Source organism: Nematolebias whitei, chromosome 22 (genome assembly GCF_014905685.2).
Source record: "Nematolebias whitei isolate Nwh7 chromosome 22, NemWhi1, whole genome shotgun sequence".
Lineage (NCBI taxonomy): Eukaryota > Metazoa > Chordata > Actinopteri > Cyprinodontiformes > Rivulidae > Nematolebias > Nematolebias whitei.
Genome location: NC_056519.1, coordinates 24210679 through 24231179, shown reverse-complemented (window position 1 = coordinate 24231179; position 20501 = coordinate 24210679). Strand labels below are relative to the sequence as shown.

Below are 20501 nucleotides of genomic sequence, written 5' to 3'. Positions count from 1 at the left end.
CAAGTCATTGGTTCAGGTATGTTGACGACACCTGGGTTAAAATTAAAATGAATTAATTTGTGGCTGAATCCAAGATGGCAGCATGTTAATTGTTTGCTCCGAGTCTCCTCTTTTGTCTTCTTAACTTTTGCTTTTAAATTCATTTAATTTATTTTTAAATCAAATGTTAATGTTAATTTATGCTCTATGCATATGTTTAATGATAAGTCTACAAGGAAAAACCTGAGGACTATTCCTTCCATCCTGCTCAATCGATCAAGACCTGCTCCATTTGCTGCCCCTGCTCTGCAGCCTGAGTGGAGGCCTTCACTGCTTACCTCGCTCTGCTGCCTGGGGCCTGTCTACCGTGTCCCACAACTTGAAGCTAGAATCATCTCACTAAACATTAGATGTCGAATGGATGTGCAGATCACGTTTATATTGAGTCCGTCGGTCTAGACCAATTCTGGACGTCTCCACGACGTGCAAACAAAGTCCACTCTGGACGTCTAACCATGACCTCACTTGTACATCGATATAAAGTCGAATGTTTGAACGTCGGACTTGGAGGTCGTATAGACATCCAAGACAGATGCAGGTGTGCCTTAGTGAATCATAATTTTTATAACCATAAAATTTACAATCATAATTTATAATCATGAAAGAGTAACTGTGCACAGTTACTCTTTCATGATTATAAATTTGCACGGCTTCATTCATAAACCAATTGTTGCTATTTTCTCTCAAAGCTATTTCTGTTAATCCAGTAAAGAGGATAAAGGAAAAAAATTAAGGAGTGATTTATTTGTAAAACTTAGTCCATCTGTTTCTAGTGACATTTAAGGAGTGATGATTTAATTGTAAACCTAGTATCTGTAGTGTGTGGTTGCCTGTTGCACAATACATGGTCAAATAAACTGTTTGCTGCACAGAGATGGCGCAGCAGCAGAGCAGCTGGCTTAAAACATGAAGGTTGTGGGATCAAACTCCAGTCACGACACCCATCTGAGGGTGAATGTGTTAAACACTACATGGAGACATGCAATGAATACAGCACAAAGCACTTACTAATTATTTTTTTATCTGAAGTGAATAAAATAAGTTAAATTTTGATGTAGAAAATAAGTCTATATTGACCGTCCATTGGACGTCAGAAAAAGACGTCATCTGGAGTTACAGTCTGCACCTGCAAGGGACCAAAATTAGACGTGCAAAAACGACTTTAAAAAGACGGTTAGACGTCTCCTTTCTCAGTGGGATCAGTCCTGTTCTGCGACCCGCTGTATCCACCCAGTGCTGCTGCATTCTTTTGTCACTCTACTCTGCATCTGGCTGTTCTACTGCCCGAGATCGGTTTCACCTGCACTGTAAGATCAAGCTACTCTTCACCAGCCTTGCAGCAGACAGCCTCCATTCAACTCTGCATTGCTGGGCCCTCAGCAAAATGGATTTTCTTGCCAGTTTGGTTCTGATTTCAATTTAATTCACTTGCAGTGTCCTTCTGGATCATCTTCCCGTTTACATCTGACGTGTGTTGGAGGAGCGTAAAGGAGATGTTGGACTGGGTTTTTACGCTGGCCCTGGATTGTATTCATTTCTCTCCTTGGATAAACAATTGCAAAATGACTTTAATTTGGACTTTTGCAGGACTGCACTTTTTGCTCTGGAGCAGTGTAAATGGAATCATTCATAAGAATATTATGCATGTCTTCTCTGAATATCAGTTCCATTCAGGCTGTAAAACATGCCTTCTGGATTCAGAACTGCTCATGAAATCCCCACAGATTTTTCCATTTCCGACTAAGCCCATAGATCTAGCTAATTTTATGAATATAATGGTACTCCAAGAGCATTTTGCTATTTCTTCAAATAACTTATTTCAAATCTATATATAAAAGAAAATTCCTATAATAATAAAACAAAGCACAGAGGTTTAATTATTTATTGCTTTTAATCTCTGGGAATGTTAAATCTAATCCTGGTCCAGATGCTAATATTACTTTTGACACTCCTGCTGATTTTAAAGCTTGTAATGGACTTGGTTTAATACATTTGTAGCATTGCGAGGGTGGTTGTCTTTTAAAAATGAATATGAACGTTATAATGGAGAATGTTAATCTTTAGTTAATTTGCAATGAGTGAAAACCAACAACGCCACCTGGGATTATACTCCAGGAAATAAAAGGACACGCAAGTTTGTTCTACTGGAGGAAGGAGACAAGATTCAAATAAACTTTACCAAATTTATTGGGGGGGGGGGTAAGTTGCACAAGTGAAAAGTATTAAAAAGTATTTTTAAAATTGTAGTGAATTAAGCCTCAGGTCAAAATCTGGCCTTGAGGGCCTTCCTGGGACAAGAACTGTATTTCATTGATTTGTGTCCAGAAACACAAAATCAAGTCCATCCAGAAGACTTCCTAAGTGTCCTGCACTGATCAATTGAAAGAACACTCTCTTTTCTATCATCATTACTATTTTACAAATGTTTTGATAATCAAAGTGTGTTTAGTTCAAACCATTTTCAAATGTTGAAGTGAACTACTCATTTTAAATCAACTGTGAAACAGTATTAGTGATTTTTAATCCTCATTCAAAGTAGAAATCAAGTGAGAATGTGTTACAGAGTAATGATCCATCTTCTTGATCTTCTGTCTGAAATGAGCAAGTTGTGATGTTGGTCAAAGGTCAAGTTTCGGTCAACTGTAAGTTTACTGGAAAGAAATGTCATGTTTAACTTTTACAGAAAGATATTAGAGAATTGACTCCACGAAGTCTGGGTCCTTCAAAAACATTTTCTGTCTGTTCTTAAACAAACTTAATCTTTTTCCTTGACTTTTAATAACCTCTTACATCACTAAAACACACCCCTGTTTGGTCGATCGACCAATCAGGAAGTTCTCAAAATGAACCGGAAACAGAACTCCTTAAAGGGTTCAACACTTCCTAGTTCAAGCAGAACGCTGGGAGAACGCTGAAAGAATGCTGTGAGTTAGTTCTGAGAGCAGCAGAGTTCAGAATGCTGGAATGCAGAATGCTCAGAACAACTGCGACTAAGCTGAACGAGAGAAGTTCAGAGGAATTATGAAGAAGTCGGTTCTGGGATGATCTCACGACTCCGAACGGTTCCCTACTATCCTTACGGAGACGCTGGAGAGCGTTTGAAGGCAACTCTACACCGAAGTCGGAATTATCCTCTGCCAAGGTAAAAGAGTCGATCTTCAACCGCAAAGTGTACCGTTGGTTAAGCTGGGTCCAGAAGGAGCGTGTTGTTCTGGTTATAACAGACAAATTCCCTCACCCATCTCTCTCAAGATAAACTTCATTTTCCATCTTTAAACTCTTCTATTTTGCTAGTAATTAATCCAGATATTTTCAGAAATGTCTGTTGTAATGCTTGAAATGGGGAAATCATGGACGTATGGTTTCCTCCTTGTAAAACTTGCTAATTAATTATGTTGTTATGAAATCAATTTGCCAAATTAATGTAAATGTGTGATGTTAAACTTTGATTCTGTTAATAAATGACCGCATTCATTTGATGGGATCCAGAGAACAGGAGAAAACACAGGAGCCAGCAGTGAGGCGCGGGAGAAAATGTTAGTTCAAAAACTCCAACATTCAGTTTAAGGGGTTTTAAACATTTGATAATCCATCCATTCATCCATCCATCCATCCATTTTCTTCCGCTTATCCGGGGTTGGGTCACAGGGGTAACAGCCTAAGTAGGGAGGCCCAGACTTCCCTCTCCCCAGCCACTTGGTCCAGCTCCTCCGGGGGAATCCCAAGGTGTTCCCAGGCCAGCCAATAAACATAGTCCCTCCAGCGTGTCCTGGGTCTTCCTCTGGGTCTCCTCCTGGTAGGACATGCCCGTAACACCTCACCATGGAGGCGTCCAGGAGGCATCCTAAACAGATGCTCGAGCCACCTCATCTGGCTCCTCTCGACATGGAGAAACAGCGGCTCTACTATGAGTCCCTCCCGAATGATCGAGCTTCTCACCCTATCTCTAAGGGAGAGCCCAGACACCCTGCGGAGAAAACTCATTTCAGCCGCTTGTATCCGTGATCTCGTTCTTTCGGTCACAACCCAAAGCTCGTGACCATAGATGAGGGTAGGAACGTAGATCGACCGGTAAATTGAGAGCTTCACCTTTTGACTCAGCTCTCTCTTCACCACGACAGACCTGTACAGCGCCCGCTTCACTGCAGACGCTGCACCTATCCGCCTATCGATGTCACACTCCATTTTTCACTCATTCGTGAACAAGACCCCAAGATACTTAAACTCCTCCATTTTGGGCAGGACCTCCTCCCTGACCCGGAGAGGGCACTCTACCCTTTTCCAGATCAAGACTATGGCCTCAGATTTGGAGGAACTGATCCTCATCCCAGTCGCGTCACACTCTGCTGTAAACTGCTACAGCTAAAGCTGCAGATCACGACCTGATGAAGCCAATAGGACCACATCATCTGCAAAAAACTGAGAAGCAATCCTAAGGCCACCAAAACAGATCCCCTCAACAACTTGGCTGCGCCTAGAAATTCTGTCCATAAAAGTTATGAACATAATGGGTGTCAAAGGGCAACCTTGACCGAGTCCAACTCTCACTGGGAACGAGCCCGACTTACTGCCAGCAATGCGGACCAGGCTCTGACACCGGTCATACAGGGACCTAAGCCTGTATCAAAGGGCCTGGTACCCCATACTCCCGGAGTACCCCCCACAGGGCTCCTCGAGGGACGCGGTCGAACACCTTCTCCAAGTCCACAAAGCACATGTAGACTGGTTGGGCACACTCCCACGCACCCTCCAGGACCCTGCTGAGGGAGTGGAGCTGGTCCAGTGTTCCACGACCAGGACAAAAACCGCACTGCTCCTCTGCTCCTCCTGAATCCGCAGTTCGACTATCCGACGGACCCTCCTTTCCAGAACCCCTGAATAGACCTTACCAGGGAGGCTTAAGAGTGTGATCCCCCTGTAGTTGGAGCACACTCTACAGTCCCCCTTTTGAATAGGGGGACCACCACCCCAGTCTGCCAATCCAGGGGAACTGCCCCCAATGGCCACACAATATTGCAGAGTTGTGTAAGACGACACAACCCCACAATATCCAGAGCCTTCAGGAACTCTGGGTATCTGGGTACACATCTGTGTACTTGGCTGCATTAAAGCCATTTTTGTGCTGGCTAAGACTGACTAGCTGTAGTGGCCATCTTGAATTACATTAGTTCCAAATGTTATTCAGTTGTACGTTCATATCTAATGATTAATTTCTGAGAATTTCAATAAGATGTGTTGAGTTGTTCATTGAATATTTTGCTAACAGACAAACACAGTTGACCCCAATAGTTACAACTAAAATTTTAAGCTTTGTTAATGTGTTTGAGCATGTGATGTGTTCAACTCTGACAAAACCACTGCACGTTTGAGCACAATATCTGTAAAGCTGAATTATAGCTGTTGTTGGGCCCTCTATGATGACTTAGCTGAGGTGGCCATCTTGAAATTTAGTGGCTCCAAAAGCACGTTTGAAAATATTTATTAGGTTGACTCCAAATAGTTATTTATGATGTTTTAAACTAAGATTCTGTTCAAGCTCAGAACATGTGGTGAGGAATAGACCTGAGCTAAAAAAAAAAAAAAAAAACAGATTTTGGGCGAGAATCTGAAAAATTGGTTTCTTTATTGTCATCTTTGTGTTTTTTTAAATCTCATTCGACTGTGGAAACAGTCTAGAAACTTACTGACTTCAAATTGTAATCAACTTCAGGTATACATCCCATGTTTACTTTAAGTTTTTGTTTGTTTGTTTTTTTACGTTTATTTTAAGTTTCAATAAAAATTTCACACATAAAGTGATACATTGTGACGTCAGATACTGAACCTATATAATCCACCAGAGGGCAGCAATTACTAACCTTTTCAAAACGTTTCTACTTAAACGGTTATTTTGGTTTTATGCAATGAAAACTATAAATACTGGAAAAATACATACCTAAGAAAAAATATAAAGTTATGACAAACTCAATATTATATAAGTTTACAGTGATTAACTATGATCAGACTAAGTAATTAAACTCATGAATATCTAACCAGGATAATCACTGTGAAGAATCACATCAGGTTGCTGCTGATCTATTTCATGCTGCTGATCTATTTCATGCTGCTGATCTACAAAGTATTTCATGTTGCTGTGTTCATTCGTACTCATCTGCTCACACAGACTCATGTTCGTGCTGCTGTTCGGCATATTGTTTTTATGCTATTTATGCTTAGTGTATTTTTAGTAGATGTTTTTCTTAGTTCATATCTTAGATCTTATTACTGCTTTTCTTCACATTTTAATACTTTTGTTGGATGTAACTGGGACCCTGTGTACACAGTTTAGTTGCACCACATGTGGTGTGCATGACAAATAAAGAACCTTGAATACTTGAATTAATCCTGCCTTAGGTATTGTATAACTGTCCATAGCCACCCTGCATATACAAATATATATATATATATATATATATATATATATATGTATATATATACACCTTTTAATTGTATTTTGTCAGAAATTTTCAAATATAGCAGTAATCTCCTGGACATGAAATACGTCATCACATCCAACATAAGTTTTATTCATGATTTTTTTTTAAAGATATGAGGCTTCATTGTGACTCTAAAGACACAAGATCACGTGTTTCCTGTCATGTCCAGCATGATGTCCAGCCAGGAAAAGTAGCCGATCACAGAGCAGGAAGGGAATGAAGAGAAATGCGTTTTCCAGTTTTGTTATACGCTGTACAGGAAACGCGTGGGTTGGAACTTCAAAATAAAATTATAGTCATGTGAATTTATCTTGAATCTTCTCTTAAATTCAAAAAACCTTCAATACAAAAACAACTGGACTTTATTTGTAACAGAAGACGTTTCGCTTCTCATCCGAGGAGCTGGTTCAGGAGCCCTATTTTCTTCCTCGCTCCAGGACTATTGAGCATGCATCAGGATAGCTCTTAAAATTAATAGGTTTTACATGTTTATATAATGATTATTTTCCACGAGTTTCATTTCAGTCTGTTCTGTGGTTCATGAGATATTTTGTAATAGGGTTGATTGAGCATTTAATGCCAAAGTTTCAATGGTGTTAAGAAACAAGTGGTGCAATAAAACCATATTTTAGCCCAGTGTTTTCACAATTTTATAAATAAGTCATTTTGTGCCTTCTAAGCATAGTGATCTGTCACAGTCATTTTTCATTAGGTTAACTGGTCAAGTCAAATTTATTTATAAAGCACATTTAAAAACAGCAGTTGTTACTAAACATGCTTAACAATAAAACAGAGTGGCAACAAATTAAAGAAAAACAATATTTAAAGCAACAAAAGAAAAGTATCAAACACCAAATAAAACACTAAAATCACTGTCAAAAGTCAGTGGAAACAGATGTGCTGTTAAGAGATTTAATTCCACAAGTTAAACAAATGCAGATGTTTTTCCAGTCAGTTCCTGAAAGTGTCACTAAATTCTGACCAGTAGTTCACGAGATATTTTGCTAACAAAGTTGACTAATTAGTAAATTTATTAACAAATTCAAATATCTCGTACAGTTTGTTAGTGCTCATAATGTGTGTTGAGGATGACTTTCTGCAGCTACCACACTTAAATTTATCCCAAAAGTGATAAATTTACCATTCTTGTGTCTTTCATGTCAGTTGGCTGTGGCAGCCATCTTGGATCTGGTTGACCCCAAATTTTAACAGCTTTGGCAAAATAATGTAGCAATAAAAAACATGATTTTTGAAACAAGAACTACAACATGAAAGCAGTTTACTTAATAATGAGGAATAAAACCCAAGTCAAAACAAAATGCAGCGTCACTTTAAAAAAAAAAAGTCGTTGACAGCTACGCAGCTTTTATTTTGAAAATACAACCGGAAACGTTCTGTTTCCGTCAGATGTTTCTACGGAAGCCTGAAAGGCTCGTGAAGGCTAACAGACAGTGAGTTTGTGTTTTGTCGACAGTGGAGCGCAGAGCAGCAGTTTGATTATATTTCAGCTCACCACACCTAAATATCAGTTCTTCGTAGCGTCGCTGGCTCAGGAAGACACGAGGAATCGACTCATTACACAAGAGACAAACATTAATGAGACATTTTCACCGTCGTCTGCTAACAGTTAGCAGACAAACACGACCTGAGGACTGCGTTGATAATATTTACAGGCAGCGTTGACCTCCTCAGGGGAGGCAGCCGAGAGACCTCCTCCACTAAAGAGGTGAGTGTCACGTAAACAAATGACCTGACAGTAAATGCAGCTCCTGCTGCGGGTTAAATGTCATTCTGTGTGTGGCGGGGCGACGGTCCTCTGATGCATGTTATGTAATAAATCAGGATTAGCGGGACTCGGATGTGAATGTGTTGCAGCTTGTCCATCTCTGTTCCGTCCCTGACACAGTCTCCTCTCATGTTCCTGCGAAACATCTGTGCAGCTGTGTGTGTGTGTGTGTGTGTGTGCGTGTGTGTGTGTGTGCGTGCGTGCTTTGAGACGCCCCCAGGAAGAACAAACGAAACAAACTGTGTGGATGCTGAAGGATAAATTATGCTAACAGAGCTGAAACTGAGTGGAGGCTAAAAGTAGCAGATGGGAACGAAACTAGCAAAAGACTAGCTAAAAGCTGTGAAGGATTAACTTAAAGTAGAAAAAAAAACAAGCTTAAAGTTGTAAAAGACTGGCGAAAATGAGCAATAGGCTAACTACAAGAAACAGAAGGCTAGCTAAAAAGCTAAAGTAGCAAAACACTAGTATAAAAGCTAGAGGAAGCAGAACATCAGCTAAAAAGCAAAAACTAGATTATACATCAAAATGGTCCATGCTCAATAATCCAGGTAGACAACCAACAATTTTCAGTCAGGTCATCTGGACAGTTTCTTTTTTTGCTGAAATGTTTCACCTTCCATCCAGAAGGCTTCATCAGTCAAGGAAACACACAACACAAAACTGATTCTTCCCCCAACAGCTTACTCCAAAGTGGAACAAACTTACAGATGGAAGGAGAAACGTTTAAGCAAAAAATGAAACTGTCCAGATGACCTGACGAAAAATTGTTGGATCGTATACCTGGATTATTGAGCATGGACTATTTTGGTTTTGAACCAGTTTGACATGACTGTCGACAAGGAAGAGGGCCGGCATTGGAGGAGGGGGCGTGCCAAAGAGTTATGTTAGCGCCAACATAACTGGTTTGTTCCACTTTGGAGTAAGCTGTTTGGGGGAAGAATCAGTTTTGTGTTGTGTTTTCTCGACTGATGAAGCCTTCTGGATGGAAGGTGAAACGTTTCAGCAAAAAAACAAACTGTCCAGATGACCTGACTGAAAATTGTTAGATTATACATCCCTTATCTTCACCCACTTCTTCATTTTTGGGTCACGGGTGTCACTGGTGCCCATGTCCAGCTAACACTGAGTGAGACACGGGGGACACCCTGGACATGGCTCCAGTCCATCACAGGGACACATCGAGACAAATGAGACAAACAACCATTCACTCTCACTCACACCTAGAGACAGTTTAGAGTTACCAATCAGCCTAACATTAAAGCCCCAAAAAGAAAAATGCATACTAAAAGCTAAAAAGAGCAAAATGCTATCTAAATACTGTCTAGACTAGAGGCTAAAAGTAGCTACATACTAGCTAGAAAAGTAGCAAATAAGCATCTTGGAGCTAAAAGTAGCAAAGGACTAGCTAAAAGCTTTCAAAGGCTAGCTAAATGTTGTAAAAGGCTAACAGCAGCAAAGCGCTAGCTAAAAACAACAGAACGCTAGCTAAGAGTTGTAAAAGCCTAACTAACAGTACAGCAACAAAGGACTAGCTAAAAGCAGTAGAAAGCTAGCTAAATCTGTAAAAGGCTAGATAACTGTAGCAGAGGACTGACTAAATGATCAGATGGCTAACTAAAACAAGCGTAAGGCTAGCCAAAAGGAGCAGAAGGCTAGCTAAATGTAGCAAAAGGGCAATAGGTGTTAATAAAAAAGCATAGCTAAAAGTTTAAAAGATCACAAATGAAAAGGCTAGTTAAAATCTAAAAGTAACAAATGGCTAGCTAAAAGCAGCAACAAGACAACAACAACAAAACAAAGATAAAGCTCTCATCTTCTCAACGAGCTGAACGTTTTGATGTGTAAATGGCTAAAGTAGCACAAAGTATTCAGAAGGTGTAAGATTGCATTACAAAGTACAGAAAAACAAAAAACAAGTGGTGAGATCCACAGAGAGTTGAGGTTTAACTCCGAGGTATATTTGAAAGCGTTGCAGCATTTCTCCTCTAGTTTTTCGTCTTGTTTATGTTTAATCATCTCCAGTCATAGGATCCTGCTGCACCTCCTCCGTGGTGCTCTGTTACACTTTCACCCAGTAGGAATCAGGACCAGAAACAGGAGACTGGTGGGGAACTCTTCCCGCTTGTGGCAGACGACCGGAGCCTATCCGGTTACCCTGATGTTAGATATCAGCCTGTCTAAGCAAATCGCCTCTAATCTCCTAAAATGTTCTTCATGTGGGCGTTTACCATCAACAATAACAGCTAAAGGCATATGCTATGATAAAGACCATTCATTGAAGGAATGCATATCACCCGCTGCTTTTCATGCCAGAGTTTTAGACTAAGCTCGTCTTATAATGAGACATGACAGTCGTAGCTGTTTTGGTCCAACCTGTATGTGTTTGCTAAGGTTGATTATGGTGGCCATCTTCAGGCTGACTCCGAAGACTAATCAGTTGTAGATGTCAAATTATTACCTTCTCAGAGTTTCATTAAAACGTCTGGTTCATGAGATATTTTGTTAACAAACGGAACTGACGTGAACATTTGATGGCACCGTTTTTAGCAAAGATGTTGTACCTCAGAGTATGTGTTGTAAATAACCCTCAGCTACTACCACATCCAATTTTAGCTCTTTAATTGTAAAAGTAGATGAGTTATAGCCATTTTTGTGTTTTGTCAGTATGGCAGCCATGTTGAATTTGTTTGATTTTCTAAAGTTAATCAGATGTACTGGTACATTCAATTAGACCTGTCGCGGTAAACAATAAATCAATTAATCGCATGATAAATGAAAATGATCAACCTCATTTTCATTTATCAGCTTTATCGTTTCTTCGTGTCTCTCTTTCTACTGAAGACACAGGATGACAAAACCTCAACTCTTCGCTGACCCCTCCCTTTCTCTTTTTTCTTTTAAATCTGTTATAATCGTTCAAAATTGTGTTTTGGATCGTTATAAGCAGCTAAGCTACGAGCTAAGCTAACAGGCCGACCTCGAGGAAAAAACCTCCGTCATGTCAAAGCTCCAAAATTCATGGTTGAAACTCGTGCCTTCGTGTAAAAAGTTGTTTTTCTCTGCAAAAAGAAGCTGAAAACTTGTTTACTGATTTTTTTAATTAAAAGCTTTGTGTGAAAAATGCTATGCTAAAGAGCTCAAACCACACCGAGCATCCGTCAGTTTGAGAACCAAACAGAGACAGCCCATGTCACGTCAAGGGGCCTCCCTCCCATTTTTTCTTAAAGGGACACGCTGCTCACTCCCTCACTATCCATCCTTTGGTACAAACAGTCTTATACTGCCATCAGGTGGTCAAAAACAGTTACTTCACTCAAAAATTAACCAACATTTCTTACATTTGACAATTATTACTAATTATTGGCAAATTTCTAACAATATTATCGTTTATCGCAATAATTTCTAAGACAATTGATCGCCCAGCAAATTTGTTATCGTGGCAGGTCTACATCTAGTGATTACTTTTAAAGGTGTCATTAACTCCATCCACTGGTCCATGAGATATTTTGCTAATGCAACAAACAAATAGACTCAGGCACTCGGAAAACATGATCACTAGGGGTGCACCGATAGATCGGCTGGCTGATTTATCTGCCCCGATTTCTTTAATTTTGGGAAATCGTCCGATACTTGCACGAGAAACCGATTTTTAAAAAAGTTTTAACAACTATTGTCTGAACTTCATTTATATTTCAGAGCACTACCTCATGGCCAGTTAAAACAAGTTTGTATTGTTTCTAGGATATTGTTCAAGGGTGTGCTTTTCAATAAAATAATATTGGAACATTGAAGGTGCGTTGTGAACTTATAACACCTGACAATGTTGCTTATAAAACAAAATCACTATTGGCCAAAATCGGAACCGGCAGGTCGGACTTTTTAGTGATCGGTGATGGGCCAGAAAACTGCAATCGGTGCACCCCTAACTGATCACTTTATTTTACCAGGAAGATGATCACGTTAGTAGTTTGCAACCTCCCAATGGAGATGAATGTATTAAAATTTAAGATTTTTTTTTTCTCTGTACCTGTATCGTGTGGCTTTCTGAGTCACGTGCAACATTTCCATATTTCCACCTGCTGGCTGTACATGTAAAGAAGGCCAGTCAGACTGGAGATGAACACTTGTGTAAGGGGGGAGCATCAGGTCACACCAACTTCTTGCTCATTTGCAAGTTAAATTGAGTTTCCTTTCAGCTGTGGTCAAACCCCATCCTGCTGCCTGTGTGCTACCAGCAAGGTTTACCAACCGAGCTGTACATTTGAATATAGATTCTACTTTGGGAACACGAGAGGATATTTCATGTACCCACTGAGCTAAAATTTGTGAAACAGTAGCTGACAGTCACTCCTATACGCTAAGAGCTAATTAACCCTCAGAAAGTTCTTTAACTTTATAACAATAAGTCTTTATTTGGGAGAAAATTGACCATCTTACCCAACTACTTAAAAGTACAATCTTTTTTTGTGTTCACTGTAGTCGGTCTTCTAGAGCTACAGGGCTGATATTACTCCAGCGCTGTGCCGGCTCTCCGGTTTCTCTGGATATAGTAGAGGCACAGCTTTCACTCCAACCACACCAGAGAAGAAATGAGCTACATTTTTTTTTTAGTTTTTTATTTTAAATCTGTTTCTTATCATTAACTAAACTTTTAATTGTTTTGAAGAAACAGCTTTAGCATTATAGGTGCCAACTGATTGTGCATGATCTGCTTTAAACACTTTTCATCCACTTTTGGCGTCAGCTGTGTCCGTTAGCATAAAATTCTCATGAACCACTGGGTGGATTTTAATGAAATGCTTAGCAAGTAATGTTTGGACTGGATTTACTTCTACAACGGATTACCTTATGGAAACAATCTGATTTGAGAAGGACGCCACAGCAGTGTTGCCTTGCGACAATTTTCAAGCGGGGGGTGGTGGAGGGTGGAGACGACTCAGCGTGAGGGAAACGGAGCGCTACCTCTGTAGCTTTTTGGCTAGCATGTTTGTTTTGCGTGCTGCTAGCTTAGTGCTACGGCAGTGCTAGCAGTTGTTGATGGGGGGGGGGGGCTTGGTAAGCATGCCGCTCGGTTCTGTTAACAGGGTGGGGTGCCCTCCTTGTATAATGGTAGGGGAAACACTGATTTGTAAAGATGAGTAATAGTCCTTTTTGTTTGCTAATATGGCTTCGCAGTGCAGTGTTCTCTTACCATTATACAAGCAAGACACTTGTATAATGCCTACCGAACTCTGCCCCCCACCCCCATTCAACAACTGCTGGCACTGATGTAGCAGCATGCAATACAGACGCGCTAGCTAAAAAAGCTACAGACGTAGCACTCCATTTATCTCATGATGAGCCATCTAACTGCCCCCCCCCCCCCCCCCCCCGGAAACTGTCGGTACAACGTAGAGTATATTTTGGGAATGTGGGAGTGACTCTCAGCCTCTACCACACCAGTCTCAGTGTAATGTCTCTAAAATGGACTGTATTGTCATTTTTAGGTTTATTAAGGTCGCTCAGCTGTGGTAGCTCTCAAGAATATGGTTGACTCCAAAAGTTAAATCACCAGTAGAAATGTTTTTATAAAATGTAGGGATAATTAGGATATAATCCATAAACCTCTAGTAAACAAAATATCCATGGTTAATTCGCATTTTTGTGTCGTAATATATTTCATTCGACCTCCATTATTAACCAACAAATCAACTCTCTTTCTTTGCTGATGATACTCGCCTATAAACAAGTCCCAAAGCTGGATATTTCCATTGTCTCAGTAACATTTGCGTCGCCCATAACCAATGCTTTCACATCTGCAAAGTTACTGAAAAGCCGAGGCCCGAGAAGCAGCTTAGTGTAATTTTCCTGCTGGGACACTCCGGCCGGCTGTGCTCTGGCTGATTGGATGCATTAACCGTGACAAATGCCAGATGTGCTCAACGAGCGATAGATGTTTCTGCTTTCCCTTAGTTTCTTTCATTACTATTCAAAAGGTTACTCGAGGCTTACCAATGAAAACAGCTGTTTACATTCCAGTAAAACTGTATCACTGAGTATACATTTCATTTCAATTTCCCTTCACTACAATTAGTTGTCTATCAAACATCACTGAATAAATGGGCCTAAGTTTGCAGTGTCCGTAGCTGCTGTAAGGTTTAATTTAGTCTGGATTTTATGCCAGATTGTTGTACCAGAACTTCCACTGAGTTGGATTTGTTGGGCCAATCAAAGAAACTTCTCAAGTTTTTGCTCATTAACTTTACTGTCTGACCTCTTTAGACCCCAATGGGCCTTTTCCATTGTAAGTTAAGGCCTGGCTCAGGTTGGCCAGGTGTGGGCTTTCCCCGTGATGTTGTTTTCTACTGAGTGCCACCTCATTGTAGGTGGGGTTGTCATAACAAGAATGTTTCAAGCTCATGTGATGTCATTATTTTTGCGAAACCCAACAATGGAAAACATGGAGCTCATGCTATTCCTGTCCATCATTCTTTGTCTCATCAAAACAAGTTAAAATGGAGCAAGAGAAGGCTCCAGTGTTCTAGAAGAAACACAGTGGAAAGGTTCATGAAAGTGCACGAGGCCATACAGCAGTATCATGCCAAAGATGAGAGGGCAAGACGATGTAAGAAAGTAAGCTAATGGTTGCTAATGTTAGCTTGTTACAGTCGTCGTATATTTGATAGAAGCAGTCACTGAAAATATGACGTGGTGAAGTGGCTCCCAGGCCTGTGGACCCATCAAGGGCCTGCAGTCTGCTGATTTCAGATCTTCAGTATGAGATGGCACTCGAGGAACTCTGGGTCTCTGGGAGCTGCTGAAGCTGTTTTAAGGTGGTAGCGAATCTGAACTGCTCTTTCTTTCTTTCTTTCTTTCATAGCCACGTAACGTTCAGTTTTCATCCATCCATTATCTTTACCCGCTTGTTCCATTTTGGGTTACGGGGGTCGCCTGTGCCCATGTCCAGCAATCACTGTGCCAGAGGCGGGGTACACCCTGGACGGGTCGCAAGTCCATCACAGGGACACATAGAGACAAACGAGACAAACAACCATTCACTCTCTCACTCACACATAGGGACAATTTGGAGTTACCAATCAGCCTAACATGCATGTTTTTGGTCTGTGGGAGGAAACCGGAGTACCCGGAGAAAACCCATGTATGCACGGAGAGAACATGCAAACTCCACCCAGAAAGGCCCCTGGACCGGGGTTTGAACCAAGGACCTGCTCGCTGAGAGGCAGCAGCTCTACCAGTTGCACCACCGTGCTGCACGTTCAGTTTTACTAAATCAAAATAATGACAATTGGAAAAAAAAATATTTTTCTTACAAGGTAAATTTCTTTCGCCTACTGCTGTATATTTCATTGTACTGTATATGATTTGTTGGTATTTTATTAAATGTTTGATCACACGTAAGCCGGTTCATTGTTTGAAAACATCAAGGTTAAAGACTGTTTTCCTCGTCTAATTCCACTAATTTAGTATTCAATTAGTTTTAATTATTCCTTCAAATTGCAGATAAGAACTTTTTTTTTAGAAAAGCCTAGCTGTTTTTTTCAATCAGCTTTTATCTAAAGGCAGTGTGTGGGATAAAATAATTACTGATGCTACAATGCAGCTCCTACCATTTTCAACTATTACATAATGCCATATGAAGTCCTTTGACTTTTAACTCTTTGTATGGATCTCGAAAGGCGCATGTATTACAGTATATAGTCTCTGATGGCCGTAAACTTTCTCTTGTCCCGCTCATAACTTCTGATAAGATTATTTAATGAAACTTGGTACATGTATGCATTATTAGACGGAGTGTCACATACACCTTTAATCACCAAGGTCCAGGTCACACGGGGCGGCTGTGGCTGAGTGTTTAGAGCAGTCGTCCTCCAATGCAAGAGTTGGGGGGTTCGAATCCACCAGCAGTCACATGCCGAAGTGTCCCTGGGCAAGACACTGAACCCCTCACTGCCTCCAATGTGTGTCCCATCTGTGTATGAATGTGATAAATCTCTGATTAGTCTCTTTAGAATGATTTGTTCAGTTAGCTTTGTATAGATCTAGTATAGAGCTGTATGAATGGGTAAATGAGGCACAGATTGTAGTGTAAAGTGCTTTGAGTATCTCGATAAGATAGAAAAGTGCTATATAAATACAGTCCATTTACCATTTCAAGGTCAAACATTATACAAGGCCTTTGCTTGTCGGGGCCATTGCTACAGATTGCTGTATATTAGTTTGTCTACGGGTGTTTCATGTGACGTATGCAGTACTCTTGTTCAGCTGTTAGTAAGGTCAGCTGTGTTTCCAGCAACGGAGTGTGCCTCCCTTTCAGAAAAATTTCAGGAAACACTCGAGTCTTGGGAGTTAGCACATGGTTCAAGGTGAACTGTTTGTAAAAAGCAGAGAAGACTGTTTGCACCAGTTCAATTATAGCAGTGAGTCAGAGCCCAGACTCAGCTCTCACAGTCAAATCCTGCTTTGCTGCATAATTTAGCATGTCAACGCAGAAGCACATTTTTTATATTCATTCAACGTTCTTCTGTTTTTGTTGCAATATTTGTATTAGTGAGGGGATCCTCATTCAACTAACTAAAAACACAAAAACATTAAAAATATATAAAATCATGCAGCTTGACTGATTGGGCTGAATAATGTTCTATGACTTGATGAAGACATCCCCCCCAAAAAAACTGCAAAACTGTCTTTAAAAAATCTAAATTGTTCTGATTTGTTTCATTGTGGCACATTCCAGATGGAATATTGCAGCACAAAAGAGATGCGATTAAAAAAAGGTTTATTGTATAAATTCTTATTCAGCTGAAGCTCTTTGACTACATGGAACCAGGATGCTTAATTAATGAGCTTAAAAATCTGTAAGTAATTTATAAATATATTACTTTCTACTGCATGCTTGGAAAATAGATGTCCCTCTCATTTTTCATGTGAGAGCAAAGAAACAGTCCTTGTTTTGTAAAATTACTGTGATTGACAAATAACTTGATAATCACACTATATTTTATCGTTTTATTCCAATCCAGATTTATTTTTAAAGCACTTTAAAACACCACAGTGACCAAAGCGCTATAGTCATTAAAACACTGCTCACACAATGCAAAATACAATTATAGCACAAGTAAATTAAAACCATGTAATGAAAACAGTAAAATACACAAAAACAGGTCAAACATTCAAATCAGAAAAAAAAGTACTATCAGTAAAATACAAATCAGATAAAATTCAAATAAAATAAACTCTGTAGAAAATGTTAAAAGCCAAGGAAGGAAAGTGGGTCTGAGATGGAGGGGTGGCTTGTTCTACAATTAAATAGTTGCTGCAGCAACAACATGACAACTCTGAACCTGAGACTAGTTTTAGGGACCCTCAGGACCAGCTGAGCTCATCTGAGAGAGTGGGGGAGTCTGTAGCGATGCAGCAGTTTAGAGGGGTAGGGTGGGGCCATGGCAGTCAAAGATTTGAAAAAGGAATAAAAGTATTTAAAGATGGATCATAAAATATACGGGCAGTCAGTGGAGTGAGGATCATATGTGTGTGTGGGGGATGATGTGCCTGTTGAAAGCAGCGCAGCAGCACTTTGGACCCCTGCAGTCGAGCAGAGGAGGATCCACTGACCCTCAGATGAAGTGCATCATCATCAAGTAATCCAGCCAGACACTGAGAAACATGTGGGTTACTGTCATGAAGTGTTTTCTTAGAAGCATGGATGTTCTTTTGTTTTATTTATCTGCCTCAACTGAAACAAACCTAAACAAACCTGTCCTGATCTGGAGGTCTCATGGAGGAGGTTCGGTTCTGTTCTGGGGCTGCTTTGCTGCTTCTGCTACATGGTGTCTTGATTCTGTGCAGGGTTCAATGAAATCTTAAGACCATCAAGGCATTCTGGAGTGAAATGTTCTGCTCCATGTCTGAAAGCTTGGTGCCAGTTGCAGGTCATGTGTCCTCCAGCAGGATCATGACCCTAAACACACCCTACAATGGCTCAGAACCAAACATTGGACTGTTGGAAAGTGGCCTCCTGATCTCTGATCTAAATCCTGTTGAACATCTGTGGAAGGAGCTGAAACATCTGGAGAAGGAACCCTTCAGACCTGAGAGCTGGAGCAGTTTTCTGATGAGGAGTTGACCAGAACACCCGAGGACAGGTGGACCAGAACAACCGAAGACAGGTGGACCAGAACACTTGGAAGACTGGTAGACCAGAACACCTGAGGACAGGTGGACCAGAACAACCGGAGACAGGTGGACCAGAACACCTGAAGACTGGTAGACCAGAACACCTGAGGACAGGTGGACCAGAACACCCGAGGACAGGTGGACCAGAACACCCGCGGACAGGTGGACCAGAACACCTGAAGACTGGTAGACCAGAACACCCGAGGACAGGTGGACCAGAACACCCGCGGACAGGTGGACCAGAACACCCGCGGACAGGTGGACCAGAACACCCGAGGACAGGTGGACCAGAACACCTGAAGACTGGTAGACCAGAACACCTGAGGACAGGTGGACCAGAACACTTGGAAGACTGGTAGACCAGAACACCAGAGGACATGTGGACCAGAACACCAGAGGACATGTAGTATGAACATATGCTGTCATATATTCATAGATAAAACGGATTCTTTCATTTTTCTGGACTGTATGATGACGTGCATCTGAATTTAATAAAATGTGGACGTGAGACGTTAATTATCTTTGACTCACCAACGACAGTGGGTCATTTATTAACAGAATCAAGTTTAACACATCACACATTTACATTAATTGGCAAAAATTGAAAATAACAACATCTTATTTAGCAGGTTTTACAAGGAAGTAAACAATACGGCGATTGTTTTCTCACTTCAGCAATGCAACAAACGTTAACCACACGGCGGTGGTTGAAAAACTTTGCTTCAGACATTTCTAAAAATATCTGTAATGATTTGCTAGCAGGATAGAATAATTTAAAGATGGGAAATGAAGTTTATCTTGAGAGAGATGTGTGAGGGAATTTGTCTGTTTTAACCAGAAACATGCACGCTCCTTTGGACCAGCTTGTCCCAACGGTACACTTTGGTTGAAGATCGACTTTTTACCTTTCTGAAGATATGTCAGTTCCGGCGTAAAGTTCCACTTCGAGCCACTTTTCAGCGTCTCCGTAAGAACAGCTAAACCTCGGGAGTCGTGAGATCATCCAGAACAGACTTCATAATTCCTCTGAACTTCTCTCGTCCAGCTTAGTGGCAGATGTACTGAGCATGCTGCATTCCAGCATTCTGCATTCCAGCTTCTGGACTCTGGAACTGCTGAGTTTCAGAACTGCAGAACTACTCGAGCTCCTGCAGAACTTCTTCATCTACTGACTCATACTGGAGGTGGAACCTCTTGCAGAACTCCCCATCTACTCCAACTCGGTTGAACTAGGAAGTATCGACATTTTAAAGAGCTCTATTTCCGGTTCATTTGGGAGTTTCTGATTGGTCGATGGACCAAAACAGAGGTGTGTTTTGTGATGTAAGGTGTTATGAAAAGTCAAGGAAAAAGATTAAGATTGTTTAAGAACAGACAAAAGATAATATGAAGAACTTCAGACTTCGTGGAGTCAATTCTCTAGTATCTTGCTGTAAAAGTTAAACATGACATTTCTTTTTCAGTAAACTTGCAGTTGACCGAAACTTGAACTTTGACCAACTTACACACTTGCTCATTGAAGACAGAAAATCAGACAATGCATCATTAACCTGATTTCTTCTTTGAATGAGGATTAAAAATCGTTATTACTGTTTCACAGTTGATTTAAAAATGTGTAGTTCACTTCAACATTTAAACATTGTTTGAACTAACACAATTTGATTATCAAACATTTGTAAAATAGTAATGATAATTGAAAGTAGTGTTCTTCCACTTGATTTCACTTTGAAAGAAAGTCTCAGGATGGGTCAACCTGTATTTCTGGATTCAAATCAATGAAATGACAAGTTCTGTCCCATAAGGTCCTTAAGGTCAAATCCTGACCTTAGGCCTAGTTCACTACAGACATGTGGACCAGAACACCAGAAGACATGTGGACCAGAACACCAGAGGACCGGTGGACCAGAACACCAGAGGATATGTGGACCAGAACACCAGAAGACATGTGGACCAGAACACCAGAAGACATGTGGACCAGAGGACATGTGGACCAGAACACCAGAAGACATGTGGACCAGAACACC

The 20501-nt window shown here is 40.7% G+C and overlaps 1 protein-coding gene across 1 annotated transcript in view; it reads left to right on the top strand.

Annotated features, from left to right (window-relative positions):
• Positions 1 to 7950: 7950 nt before the first annotated feature.
• Positions 7951 to 20501, top strand: part of osbpl8 (oxysterol binding protein-like 8) — a 152483-nt gene continuing 139932 nt past the window's right edge. The window contains exon 1 of the mRNA XM_037696237.1: positions 7951 to 8241. The gene's annotated coding sequence lies outside the window, so the exon portion shown is untranslated. The remainder of the gene's footprint in view (positions 8242 to 20501) is intronic.